Source organism: Canis lupus, chromosome 1, assembly GCF_011100685.1.
Source record: "Canis lupus familiaris isolate Mischka breed German Shepherd chromosome 1, alternate assembly UU_Cfam_GSD_1.0, whole genome shotgun sequence".
Lineage (NCBI taxonomy): Eukaryota > Metazoa > Chordata > Mammalia > Carnivora > Canidae > Canis > Canis lupus.
The window spans coordinates 23,369,662-23,383,951 of record NC_049222.1 but is presented as its reverse complement, the minus strand read 5'-3'; the positions used below and the strand labels follow the sequence as shown (position 1 = coordinate 23,383,951).

The following is a 14,290-nucleotide window of genomic DNA, read 5'->3' as shown; positions in this document are numbered from 1 at the left end:
TCATAATTCAGTTCCCCTGCTGGATTTGGAGGCTTGCCTTGAACTCCAGCCCAACTGACTAGGATCTTGTCAACATGCCTAGTACTTGACATTCCCTGTAATTTGGCAGCTGGATACTGTTTCCCCAAGTTCCAGCCACTGAAAGAGGTCTTGTTCCAAATTAAATGGACCACCCAAACTCTGAGGCTGCCACCCACCTGACTTTGTGCATTGCCTTTGCCTGATGACTCCTGGTGTCCAGCAGATGGGATCCTTATTAACATTAGAGATGCTTGGAACTAACACCGCCCTTTTGGAGTATGCTATAAATTATCTTCTATTCCTAGGGGGAAGGCCACTTTAAACCCAGCCAGCGTTCTTTCCTACCACTGATTTTATTTCTAGCTCCTTGTCCTCACACCTACCCTGCATCTATCAAGGCTTAGCATGCCTTGCTGCCCACAATATGATACTAATATGTTAGGAATCTTGTTTGTCCAAATTAGTTTCATTGACGCCAAATTTAACCTCAACGTGATTTAATGTTTTTGCCGAATTTATATTATGTTTAGCAAAGTGTGTAAACCTATGGAATAAGGATTTGGGGGTTTATAGTTCAAGGTAATAGATCTGGAAGGCAGTAGTTGACAAACCAATATTATACTGTACTTCTAAGGTTCATATTAGAAATGCAGCCAAGATCGATGAAGCTCTAAAAGGTAAGTTAAAGGAGAGAATACAAACCTGCTCTTGGTATGAGAAGAAGAATGTAGAAAATAGGTGCTCACTGTTACGTTTTTTAAGTGTCTAAGGAGAAAAAAAATCTTAGGGGATTTTTTAAAGTGGAGTCATTTTGTAGGAAATAATGGTGCATTGTAACCTGCTGAGAAGAGTAGAGGGCGAAGAGAGGAAATAATTGGCATATTGTTGATCAGAGAAAGGACTCCTTGAAGGTTTAATATAGAGCAGCCCATTAGAGGGGACTAATAGTCATAGCACCTGCTCGAAGAATATTTAATCTCTCCTTAATCAGGTTTGGCAGTGCCTTAAGGTGAGTCAACAATAAACTATAGAATATGCCAAGTTTATTTCCAAGTCATGTTCTTTCTATTTAGATTTGTAATGATGCCTATACTACTTCTCAGGTACTGTGCCCTCTTGGGAAATGCCTTTCCTGGCTATGACGCTGTGGCAAAGACTTACCCCAATCTCCAAACATGTGCCACAAATTTAAGAGAGGGGTAAAGTTAAGCTGAAGGAATACAGCTCTAAAATGTTTGACTCAAAAAAATAATTAAAAAATTAAAAAAAGAAAGAAAAAAAATAAAATGTTTGACTCAAAAGTATCAAAGAGTAAATTGGACTTGTTTGGTAGTTAGGTGGAAGCTCTATTGACCCTATAAAATCACTTCATATAACTGGTAGCTAATTCCTCCTGTTAAGATCTACAGAGCTGAGAACTAGAACTCCAGTAAATGGGATCCCACCCCATCAGCTCTTGTTCTTCCATATGATCCTGCTGGAAAGTGTACTAGAGCTGAGCACGGGCCACCACACTGACGTACAGTCCGTCAAAAGTGTTGCACCAAGAGAAATAGGCAGTGCATGTTTACAAATCAGTTGGATAGTGTTTTTTTTTTTTTTAATGGAGAAACAGAATAATTTAAAATTATTTTCATCATCCTGCAGAGTGGCCTACTTATTATTGACACACAACAAATAATTGCATTTATTGTCAGTTATACCATGACATACAGTGTTAGCTTCAGGTGTACAACGTAGTGATTTCACATTTACATATGATGCAAAATTATCACCACAGTAGGTCTAGTTACCACCAGTCCCCAAACAGAGTTAATATAATATTATTAACTATGTTCCTCATATGGTACATTGCATCACCATGACTTATTTTGTAACTGGGGGTTTGTACTTCTTGATCCCTTTCACTCATTTTGCACTCCCAACTGCCCTCTCTTGTGGCAATAATCTGTTTGTTGTATATATTTATTAATCTGGGTTTTGCTTTGGGGTGTTTTGTATTTTAGATTCCACATACTTGTGAAATCATGTGACATTTGTCTTTTCTGACTTGATTCCACTTAGCATGATACCCTCAAGGTCTAACCAAGTTGTCACAAATGATAGGATTTCACTCCTTTGTATGGCTTAGTAGCATTCTATTATATGTGACAAATGATAGGATTTCACATATATCTTTGGAAAAATATTCAGATCCATTTTTTAATCAGTTTTTTTTTTGTTTTGTTGGGTTATAGGAGTTATTTTGGATATTAATAGGTTTATGATTTGTAGATACTGTCTCCCATCCAAGAAGTTGCCTTCATTGTTGTTCCTTATGGTTTTAGCTTGTTATAGTCTCATTAGTTTATTTTTGCTTTATTCTTCTTGCCTTTAGAGATAGACCCAAGAAAAATCACTAAGATCAAAGAGCTTACAGCTTGTGTTTCCTTCTAGATTAATGGTTTCATGTCATACATTCAAGCCTGTAATCATCTTTTTTTTTTAGCCTGTAATCATCTTGAGTTATAAACTAATCCAATTTCATTCTTTTAAATATAGCTGTGCAATTTCCCCAACACTTTATTGAAGAAGCCGTCCTTTCTCCCTGTATATATTCTTGGCTTCCTTGTCATAAATTAATTGACCATATATTCATGGGTTTATTGCCAGGCTCTCTATTCTCTTGTACCCATCTGTGTTCTGCTTTTGTGCCGATACCATACTGTTTTGATTACTGTAGCTATGTAGTATAGTTTGAAATTAGAGTGATGATACTCTTTACTCTTAAGATCGTTCTGGCTATTTACGGCCTTGTGGTTTCAAATAAATTTTAGAATTTTTCTCTGAAAAATGCTACTGGAATTTTTATAGGGATTGCATTGGGGTTTTTGTTGTTGTTGTTGTTCCTCTGAATAGTATATATATTCTAGACTCATGGATTAAATAATATTCTTTAAGTATCTATTTGTGTCTTCAGTTTCTTTTATTAATATCTTAAAGTTTTCAATGTACAGACTTTTCATCTCCTGGGTTAAATTTATTCCTAGATGTTTTATTCTTTAAATGCAATTGTAAATGGGATTGTTTTCTTAATTTCTCTTCCTGGACGGTTATTAATATATAGAAATGCAACTGATTTTTGTTTATTATTATTGTTGTTGTTGTTATTATTATCATTTTAAGTAAGTTCCATGCCCAGTATGGAGCATACACTTAAGACCCTGAGATCAAGACCTGAGCTGAGATCAAGAGTCAGATGCTCAACTGACTGAGCCACCCAGGCACCCTTGTATATTAACTTTTTTAACAGTGATAATATATACTTTTCTTTATTAACTCAGAGGGCCATAAAAATTATTGCTAAAGTAGGTATCAGGCAAGTAAAAAGGTGCTTTAGAAGTCCAGTTACTTTGGAGTTTATTTAAACTGAGAGAAAAGGCCTTAAAGTTTTCATGCAATATATAGTTGGTTCTTTAAATAACAGTTGTGACAAACAGCAGAAAGAATTATGGAATGCTGCACTTGTGATCCACAGAAAACACTAACATTTTGGATTGTACAGAATTTAAGGAAATGTCTCAAAAACTTTTGAAATAATGTAGTAGCCAATATAGAGAGGCATGCCTTAGGTGGGCATAGGAATGCAGTTCAGAAAAGAGAAATATGGGAAACTGGAACTACTCAATTTCTTCAAAATCACTGAACAAGAAAATCAGCATTGAACATCCACATTGATTTTGCACAACCTCTATATAGTACCCTGACTTAAATCCAACAGCAAAAGTTAAGACTCTCATTCTCTATCTTTGGTAAACAACTGCATAGTAAATCTAGATGACTTTTCCCTCAGATTTTACCAGGGAGTGGCCTTTTTAATTTTGTATTTTAAAAGAGGTCAGGTTTGGCACTTTTATACTCACGTCACCAATATTAATATTTCTTGGGATTTCAGGAAAATTCATATTCTTCACAGATGATATAGCACAGACCAGAGCTCGCTCTTATTCAGCCACAGATTTCTCCAGTTTATTTTGTGCATCAGTTTGTGTAACAGTCTCATTCATGTTGGTCTCCACTACCATCTCCCCATCACCATTTCTCCAAGAGTACTATGGACCTTGGGGCACAGGAGTGGCTCAGTTGACTAAGCATCTAACTCTTAGTTTCAGCTCAGGTCATGATCTTGGGGTCCTGGCATTGAGCTCTGTGTTGGGCTTACAACTCATCAGGGAGTCTGCTTGAGGATTCTCTCTCCTTCTGCCCTTCCCCCTGCTTGCTCTCTCTCTTTCGTTCTCTCTCTCTTATCTTCTTATCTTTTTTTTTTAAGAATATTGTGAACCTTGTCTACATGGAAAATTAAACCCAGTTCAGAGACATTTTCAAAACACTTGTCTAATGTTTCCACAGATACTTGAAGTAGATCCCAAATGCCAAGTTCACTTTCTGAAGAATACACACAGAAGACAAAACGTCATGTGTATAATGTTTGTAAACCAGTTTGTTGTCAGATTTTCCAGTTAACAATCCTCCTCCTTGGAAATTATAAACATTTTTACCCCTTAGATACCAAATGGAATGTCTCCCTGATGATTTGTTGTTGTCTATCTTCATTGTAAGGTTAGCAGAACATGGAGAGCCACAGCTTCCTGTGGTTGTTGAAGATGAGTGTCGTCTTCATTACCAGGGAGCTAGGCTGACTGGGTGGGGGCCAGCGTGTGAGTCTCCTCAGGGGATTTCACCAGTGATCTTTCCCCACCCACTATATATTAATTTTGTATCCTGTAACTTTACTGACTTTATTAGTTCTAGCTGGGTTTTTTTTTAGTGTTTTTTTTTATGAATTCTGTACTAGTGTCTACAAATAGTACAGTTTTACTTCTTCCTTTCCAATTTGTGTGCCTTCTATTTCTTGTCTAATTGCTGTGGCTAGGATTTCCAATACTATGTTGAATTGAAGCAGTGAGAGTGGGAGTCCTTGTCTTGTTCCTGAACTTAGAGGGGAGGGTTTCAGGTATTTACCACTGAGTATGACATGAGCTATGGGTTTGTCATATATAGCCTTTGTTATGTTGAGGTACATCTCCTCTATACTTTGAGAATTTCCATCATAAAAGGATATTGAATTTTGTCAGATGCTTTTTTTTTTTGCATCTATTGAAATGATCATATTTTTATCTTTCATTCTGTTACTGTGGTATATCATGCTGCTTGATATGTAGCTGTTGAACCATCCTTGAATCCCTGGGATAGATCCACTTGATCATAGTCTATGATCCTAATAAAATATTGCTCAAATCAGTTTCTTAATATTTTGTTGAAGATTTTGAATATCAGAACTATTCAGCTATAATTTTCTTGGGACATCCTCGTCTGATATTATTGTCAGGGTAATATTTCCCTCGAAAAGTGAGATTAGAAGCATTCCCTACCCTTCAGTTTTTTGGAGAAGTTTGAGGAGGATAGATTTTTTTTAAATTATCTTTGAATGTTTGGCATAATTGAAGCTGTTTGGTCCCAGACTTCTGTTCAGAGGTTATTGATTACTGATTCAATATCCTTACTAATAACTGGTCTATTCACATTTTCCATTTCTTTATGACTCAGTCTTAGAAGATTGTAAGTTTCTAGGAATTTATTCATTTCTTTTAAGTTTTCCAACCTGTTGGTATTTCATTGTTCATAGCAGTTCTTATCTTTTGTATTTGTTGCATCAGTTATGACTTCTCTTGGATTTTTTTTTTTCTTTTCAGGACTTTTATTCACTTAGTGAGTCTAGATAAAGGTTTGCCAATTTTGTTTATTCATTCAAAGAACCAGCCTCAGGATGCCTGGGTGGCTTGGCGGTTGGGCATCTGCCTTCAGCTCAGGATGTAATCCTGGAGACCTGGGGTCAAGTCCCGCATTGTGCTCCCTGCATGGAGCCCGCTTCTCCCTCTGCCTATTTCTCTGCCTCTCTCTCTCTCTCTCTCTCTGTGTCTCTGTTTCTCTCATAAATAAGGAAACAAAATAAATAAAATCTAAAAAAAGAAAAAAAGAACCAGGCTCTTATCCTCATAGATCTTTTCTGTTGTCTTTGTAGTCTCTATTTTCACCCTGATCTTTAGTACTCTTTGGACTTCATCCTTCTTTTTTTTTTTTTAGTTTCTTTAAGGTGTTTCCTTATTGATTTTCTGTCTGAACAATCGATCCATTGATGTAAGTGAGGTGTTAAGTCCTCTACCATTATTGTATTGCTGTCAATTTCTCTCTTAAGTGTGTTAGTATTTGCTTTATACATTTTGGTGCTCTTATGTGGGATAGGTATATGTTTATAAACATTATAGCTTCTTGATAGATTGACCCTTTTATCATTATGTAGTGCTCCTCTTTGTCCTTGTTTTTTTTTTTTTTGAACCTGTATTAAAGTCCATGTTGTCAAACCTGTATATGACCATACTAGCTTTCTTTTGTTTCCTTTTTCATGGAATCTTTTATTTCATCCCTTTGCTTTTAGTCTGCATATGTCCTAAAATAAGTCTCTTGAAGGTATTTTAAAAAATATTTTTTTATTTATTCGTGAGAGACACACAGAGAGAGGTAGAGACACAGACGAAGGGAGAAGCAGGCTCCCTGCAGGGAGCTTGATGCAGGACTGGATCCCAGGACCCTGGGGTCATACCCTGAGCCAAAGGCAAGATGCTCAACCACTGAGCTTCCCTCAGATGCTCAAGAGACATCCCCTCTTGTAGGTATTATATAGATGTGTCTTTTTATCTATTCAGCCACTCTGTTGTTTTGATTGGAGAATATATTCTATTTATATTTAAAGTAATTATTGACAGATATGTGCTTGTTAATTTATTACTGGCTATTTTCATACCTCCTCTCTGTTCCTTTCTTTTTCTTTCTCTCCTGCATTGTGGTTTGATGACTTTTTTAATGTTATGTAATTAGATTCTTTTCTCATTCATTTTCTTTTGTGTGTTTATTTATTCTTTTTTTTTTTTTTTTTTTTGCTTTGTGGCTACTAGGCAAGGTTCATATGTCATCCTGTGTATAACAGTCTATTTTAAGTAGATAGCAATTTAAATTTGAACACATTTGAAAACCATTTTTGCTCCTTGCCCCATTCTTTATGTTTTTGATGTCACATTTTACATCTCTTCATTTTATGTATCCTTTAACTAATTATTGTGGTTTTAGTTAACCTTAATAGTAGCTTTATAAATGATTAATCTATTGCCTTTACTATGTTTATCTTTCTAATGAGATTTTTACTATTGTATGTTTTTTTTGTTGTTGTTATTAATTAGTTCCATTACTTTCTGGCTTAAAGAAGTCCTATAACATTTGTTATAAAGCTAGTTTAGAAGTGATAAACTTCTTTAGCTTTTGCTTATCTGGAAAATTCTTTATCTCTCCTTCAATTCTGAATGATAACCTTGCTATTTTTTATTTCAAGTTTTTCCTTTCAGCACTTTGAATATGTCCTGCCACTCTCTTCTAGCCTGCAAAGTTTCTGCTGAAAAGTCTGCTGATAGTTTAATGGGGTTTTCCTTGTCTATAGAAATTTGTTTGTCTTCTGCTTTTGCAATTGTCTCTTTAACTTTGGGTATTTTAATTATAATGTGGTTGGTGTGGTTCTCTTTGGGTTCATCTATTTTGGAGCTCTCTGGGCTTCCTGAGTCTGCATGTCTGTTTCCTTCATAGGCTAGGAAAGATTTTAGCCATTATTTCTTTAAACAGCTTTTCTGCTCCTTTCTCTTCTCCTTTTGGGGCTTTTATAACACAGTTAATCTGCTTGATGTTGTCCTGTAGGTCCCTTCCATTGCCTTCATTTTTTTAAAAAAATTCTTTTTTCCTTTCTTCTGGTCTATCTAGGTGAGTTCTGTTGCCTTGTGTTCCAGCTTACTGATTTTGCAACTTCATCCAATCTGATTTTGATCCTTTCTTGTGTATTTTCAGTTCAATTATTGTGTTCTACAGTTCTATGATGTCTCTTTGGTACTTCCTTGAATTTTCTCTTTTTGCTGAAGTTCTCAATGTGTTCATTCTTCTCCTAAGATCAATGAACATTTTTATGACCATTAATTTGAACTCTTTATCAAGCAGATTATATACCTTTGTATCATTAAGGTCTTTTTGAGGTTTTCTTTGATTCTTTCATTTGGAACATATATCTCTTTCCTCAGTTTGCCTGACTCTGTTGTTTCTATGTATAAGGTAAAGCAGCTACCTCTGTCTTGAAGGAGTGGCCTCATTTAGATGATGAAACTTATTATTCAGCCTGCCCTAATTCTTGGTTGTTTCTCAAACCTTTGTGATTGTCTAAACCTCTTGATTTATTTTTGATACATCCTTGTTGTTGAGGGTGTGCTGAGACCTGTCCAAAGTGACCATTCCAAGGGGAAGAATCTTACTTAGCCTCTAGTTTCAGGCTGATTGAAAGCCTAACTGAAGCAGCAGCTTTCAAAGTATGCAAATATATATACCATCCTATGGGCCCAGAATTGTAAACACAGCTGGCTTCCAGGAGATCTGGATATGTATCCCGGGCAACAATTGTAAAAATCGGAGAAGTGTAGAAATAAGTGTAGAAACTCCTTTCTGTAAAGTCTCCTCTCTCATCATATTGTAGCAATGCTAGAAGGGTATGCAGAGATTGTTTCTCCCTGATTATCTTCCCAGGGGGGCATGGGGCACTTTGTTAGCCTCTAGATGTGTGGGGAACCTGAAGTCTGTCTCTCAGGGTTGAAGTTCCAGGCTAAGTAAGTAGGCCTTTTCACAGGAACCTGGGATTGTATTTCAGTCTGCTGTCTGTGTAGTGCCCTGGGTATTGTGGCCTGCCAAGAATAGTCTTTCCCATTGTTACTTTCTGAGGAGCTGAGGAATGCCAGCCCCGTTGGCCATCAGAGCCAGACAATCAAAGATATCCCTTGTGGAGTATGAATGCCTTTTAGCTTTAGTGAGATAGAGGTAGAGGGACAGGGCTCACTCACTGGCTTCAGAATGGAAGTGGGAAAATGTCTTATTTTCATGGTGTCCTATGGGCTTTAGGAATACAGTGAAAGAGTTCCTTATCTCTGTGCATGCACCTGCTATAGGCTGTGAGTGGATGAATGCCATGAGTGCTTCCATTCACCAGCCCTAGCCAGGGAGCAGGGGACGTTACAACTTCCCATGCTTGTTGCCTTTAGGGAGCAAGAGAATGCCATGATGGTTCATACTTGCCTGCCCCAGTGAGGAAGTGGGAGAGTGCTGCAACTACACATACTCTCTGGCTTCAGCAAGCAGCAGGATAGTGGTGCCTGCCTCTCCTGTTTTATCAAGGTTGCAGGAAGTGCCATGTCCAAGCTAGCTTACCTGTGCATGCACCATTGGCTTCATCTCCAAGGATAATTTCAACTGTACCCTCTTTCTCCAGTAGATGCTTTTAGTTAGCAAATGAATTTCTTTTACATATAGTAAGTGTTTTTTAAACTGCTGTTTTTTCCTTAGGGTTAGGGGCAAGTGAGATGTATGCAAGTCCTTCAGGAAGGGAATTTCAGTTTCCTTCGGCACTTTGAGGCCTCTGAACAATCAGCCCTGTTGCTTTTCTAAGCTAGATGTGTTAGGGGCTCATCTTAGTCGTGCAGATCCCAGGGGTTGGGGTGCTTGATATGGAATGCTAACACCTTGCTCTTCCAAGAGAAATGCCAGACTCTTGAAATTCCTCCTTACTGTATGTTGTTCAATTGGGATTGGGGTTTTTGGTAACCCCATCTCTGTCTCTCCTACTGGTCTCAATGTGGTCTTTTTGCTTTTTTTTGTTGTTGTAGAGAAGCAGTTGATGTAGTTTTCAGATCTTTTTCAAAGGGAAATGATCCATATGTAGCTATAGATTTGGTGTGTCTGTGGGAGGAGATGAGTTCAGGATACTCCTACGCTGCCATCTTCAGGATAGTATTTTGGTTATGGGGTGACAGCTGACTGATGTGGATGCTGGTATGGGCTCTCTGGTGGTGAAATAGTTGAGCCATTATGCTGTTATACAATATTAGGTTATTTTACTGCAGTATTTGTTCCCGCCTCTTCACAACAAGCCAGAGTCCTTATTTGTTTACAAACTGTCTGAAGCCTGAAGTATATAAAAGCAAAAGGAAAGAAAAATTGTGCAATAGAAGTCGGATAGACTTATATCAAATATCTGGAGTCCTTAATGCTTGGGATTTAAAAGAGAAATTTGCTGGAAAGTCCTCAATAAAGATAATGTCTATGCATACTTGGATACTTTTTTTTTTTCCTTTATGGCATGATACTTTGCCACTGATACTATTTAGTCTTTGCAAATGCTAGTATATGAAATAGGAGGAAAGTAAACTTCTCAATTGGACAGTATCAAAAGTATAATGCCTTTCAAAATTTGCAGTCTAAATAAGATGGTAGCTGGGATTTGAGATACAGATATCAAGGAAAGATATCTTCAGAGAAAAATTTATACTTGGCTAAAATGAAAGCTTTGGAGTTTCAGAAGGGAAAAAGAGAGGAGCTGCAAAGAAAAAAATGTCAAACGTCAATTTTATTTCTTTTTTTAAATTTGTATACACTTATTTTTAAAGTTGACTTTTTGTTACTGAGTTCTATGAATTTTGATAAATACAAAGGCTTGTGTAAATGCCACCAACTGAAGATATTCAAATATTACTCATCCCTCAAAATTCTCTCCTTGCTTTCCTTTTGTAGTAGAACATCCCCTCACAGTCTGACCCTTGGCAACTGCTGTTCTGTTCTCTTCCTTTATCAATTATATGCTGATAGTATCACCATCCATAAAACAACCATTAACAACTAAAGTCTTAAAATACTTCAAAAGTTGAATATGACTTTAGGTAAATGTTTTTGCAGAGATATATTATAGAATGAGAAATTTAAAAGGATTTCAAGCATAAAACAACCTGGAATTCTAAGGCAGAAGTTCAGTAAATGTGAGTTTAAAAATATATATATATATATAAACCTGTTCATGCCAACTTAAAATGAAAAACTTCAGGTATCAACTTAAAATGGGACTGGGTACATAGTAATTCAAAATTATTTTTGAGGAAAAGTGAACAAAATATTGAAGACCAGTCAAGTAGAAGATTGGTCCTTCTTTGGAGAATTGCTTCATCAGTGTCTCCTGCATCCTCTCCTTGATCCTTCTGTTTTCCTTCCATACATCTGAATATTTCTTCCCTTAAGAACTTTAATAATTTGTATTTAGATATCCATTTAATAATTAATATGTGTCTTCCACAGATGTTCAGATATATTGCTTTACCGATCCAATCTCTCGATTTAGGACTAAACCTGGGATCCTTGAGGGCAAGGACCACATTTTTATATTCTCAGGGCCTGGAACTGCACCTAACATATGATAATTTGCAAAAAGTGTTTTGTTAAATGTGTTAAATGATGAATAAAGTTGGGAGAGGAGGATGTTATGAATCCCTAATGAGTTGAGGGAGAACCTTGTGGACACCATTGAGTGGTTAGCCAGTTATCAAACTGTCCGCCAAAATTTCATGCTCATCCTCTCATAACTTGGAGTTTTTGTGAGAAGGCAGTGACCCCTCCTAGGACTACATTTCCCAATCCATTGCCAGGGCTTGTGGACAGGAAGACGCCCGTAATTTCTGGGCCTGCTTTTGTTTTGAATGAAGGCACCATGCCTTCTCTGTTCTCTTTCTGCTTCCACTGATGGGATGGACAGGTCTCTCAGGCCCTGGGAAATGGTATATGCATGAAATATAAACATTCGTAGCCCTGAGTCTTTGAAAATTGGGGTTTAGTTGTTTGGTTAGAACAGCTAGCCTAAGCACAAAGCCCAATGCCTTTTTACTGCCTAAGGGAAGACCAGATCCAGGTCTGTTTAGAAATAACAGGGATGCCTGGGTGGCTCAGCGGTTGAGCACCTGCCCCTGCCTCAGGGTGTGATCCTCAGTCTCAGGATCAAGTCCCACATCCAGCTCCCTGCCTGGAACCTACTTCTCCCTCTGCCTACATCTCTGCCTTTCTCTCTGTATGTCTTTCATGGATAAATAAATAAAATCTTAAAAAAAAGAAATAACAGACATACACACTTGCCTCAGCAGCAACAATAAAAATAATAAAAGAGGGTTGGGATAGCCAAGTCTCCAGTGAATAATGAATAAGATTTAGTAGCTTAGAAACTTAAACATTTCAACTAGGAGCTCTATCAAAAAATTAGACTGAAATAAGCAAAACAAAAAACATGAAACAAAACAACTAGTCTAGTCTTACCAGTGGGAATCCAAACTATAGCATTCTATATGGAAAAGAGTCAAAAGAAGAAACATCAAGATAGCCTTTACATTTGTTAAAAAGAAGTAGGTAGTAGTTGTCAGGAGTTTGTGGCATCGAGCAAGAAACAGACCAGACAGTATTGTTGAAAGCCTGAATGAATATTTCTCCTGTGTTGATTAAATATTGTGAAGGTCATATTTCCAGTGCTCGATACATGCTTCCAGGCTTTGGGGAGTATGTCTAAATGCAACTTTGAAAGTCTCCTCCCTTCCTTTTCTTCCTTCCTTCATTTAAAATAGGAATTGAGTAAAGAGAAAAATTACAGTTGGGCGTTTAAAAGCTGAGAACGTCTCTCTGGCTCAGATGAATAATGGTCCATTCCATATACTTTGAAAAACTGAGCCAGAGGAATGAAAATGACTTCCACGCTCTTCCATATTTCATCCAGGTGGTCAAGAAACAACTATCCACAATGGGCAAAGTGCCTTGGGGAATGACACCGTTTGTCCTTAATAAGCTCATAATACATGAGTGTGTGTGTGTGTGTGTGGGGGGGGGGGATACAGGTAGAGGGGAAACACACTCATGAGCACAGAGAGTTAAGTGATGTAGCCATCTAGGATTGCTCTGTGACTTTATGAAAAACTCAGTTGTTCTTCCTCAGATTCTTTTCTCTGGGGAAGAGGGTCAGGACTAACTGGCTTCAAGGCAATTTACAAATGCCCTTGGGAAGCTGACATCTTGGCCACCTGGGATTACAAAAAAGCAGTGAAATGGATTGTCCTGCAGAAGCATGGCTGATTGTTAGGCTATGAGCAATAGAAAGTCTACAGGTCTAGGTTTGCTAAGTATAGATGAAGCTGACAGCTTCACTTCATGCTCCTGGAAAACTCGAATTTGAGGGCTGAACGTTATTGCTGAGCTCTGGGAGATGACTTAGCTGATTTTCATGAATCATGTCCCTGTAAGTATTGTGAGGAACAACTTTGGGTCAGTGTGACATGCTTCATTTGCTAGGTGGCTTCTTTGCTCATTGCTTTCTAATATTTAGAAACATAAAACACATTGTATCCTGTTGCACCCAGAAAAAAACAAAAAACAAAAAACACCGTCCTATAGCTGGAGAAAGGGCAAGTGTGAGGAGGAGGAATTTTTGACTTCAGCAGATGGACCTAGTCAGGATGTTACTATTGTTAGTTTGAGGGGTCCACCAAAACCCAGATTTAGTCATCACAGCTTTCCAATTTTCTCTATTTCTTTGCTTTTTTAAAAAGAGTCTTTCTTTTTAATTACCTAACCCATGTCATACGTAGTCATCATGCCTGAAATTCAAGGCATGTTAATTAAATGCCTTGGGAGAGAAAAATTAGGTCCATAAGGAACTCAGAGAAAAAATAATTCTGAATGAGAGCGATCAGCTGAGACTTTAAGGAAAAGGTAATAATTGATCTTGACTTTGAAAAACAGGAATTAAAAAAAAACCTCACTCTGTATAACACACAGACAGGAACGTGCATGAACCTTAAGAATACAGGTAGAGGAGTTGTTTTGAAGTGCCTTTTGAGCACCCTGAAGTCATCATTCCTCCTCCCAGTCACGGTCTCTCCTTCCTCCCCAAAAGTAACCATTGTGACATTTAACAGCACACGCTAGTTTCATCCATACCTGAACTTTATATAAAAGTATAGTCATGCAGCATGTAATCTTCCATGTTGGGCTCTTTTGTTTTAATATTTCGTTTCTAAGGTTTGTTGCATATTATAGCTTTTCATTAATTTTGATTGTTTTGTGCTATTCCATTTGATGTATATACTGTCCTTAGGTACCTGAATGTTGATGGTAAGTTTGCTTCCACTTGCATTTGGTTCCTACAAATAGCAATGCTAAGAAAACTTCTTTTACATGCTTTTTGATGCACATGTATATAGATTTTCTTGATATATATCTGAGAATGAAATGGTTGGGCCATAGAGTATGCCTATGATTAACTCCACTTGATTTGTCAAACTGTTTTCCAAGGTGG

The 14,290-nt window shown here is 37.3% G+C and overlaps 1 pseudogene; it reads right to left on the bottom strand.

The window, feature by feature from the left end:
* Positions 1-3,875: 3,875 nt before the first annotated feature.
* LOC100683470 overlaps positions 3,876-14,290 on the bottom strand; it is a 64,922-nt pseudogene continuing 54,507 nt past the window's right edge.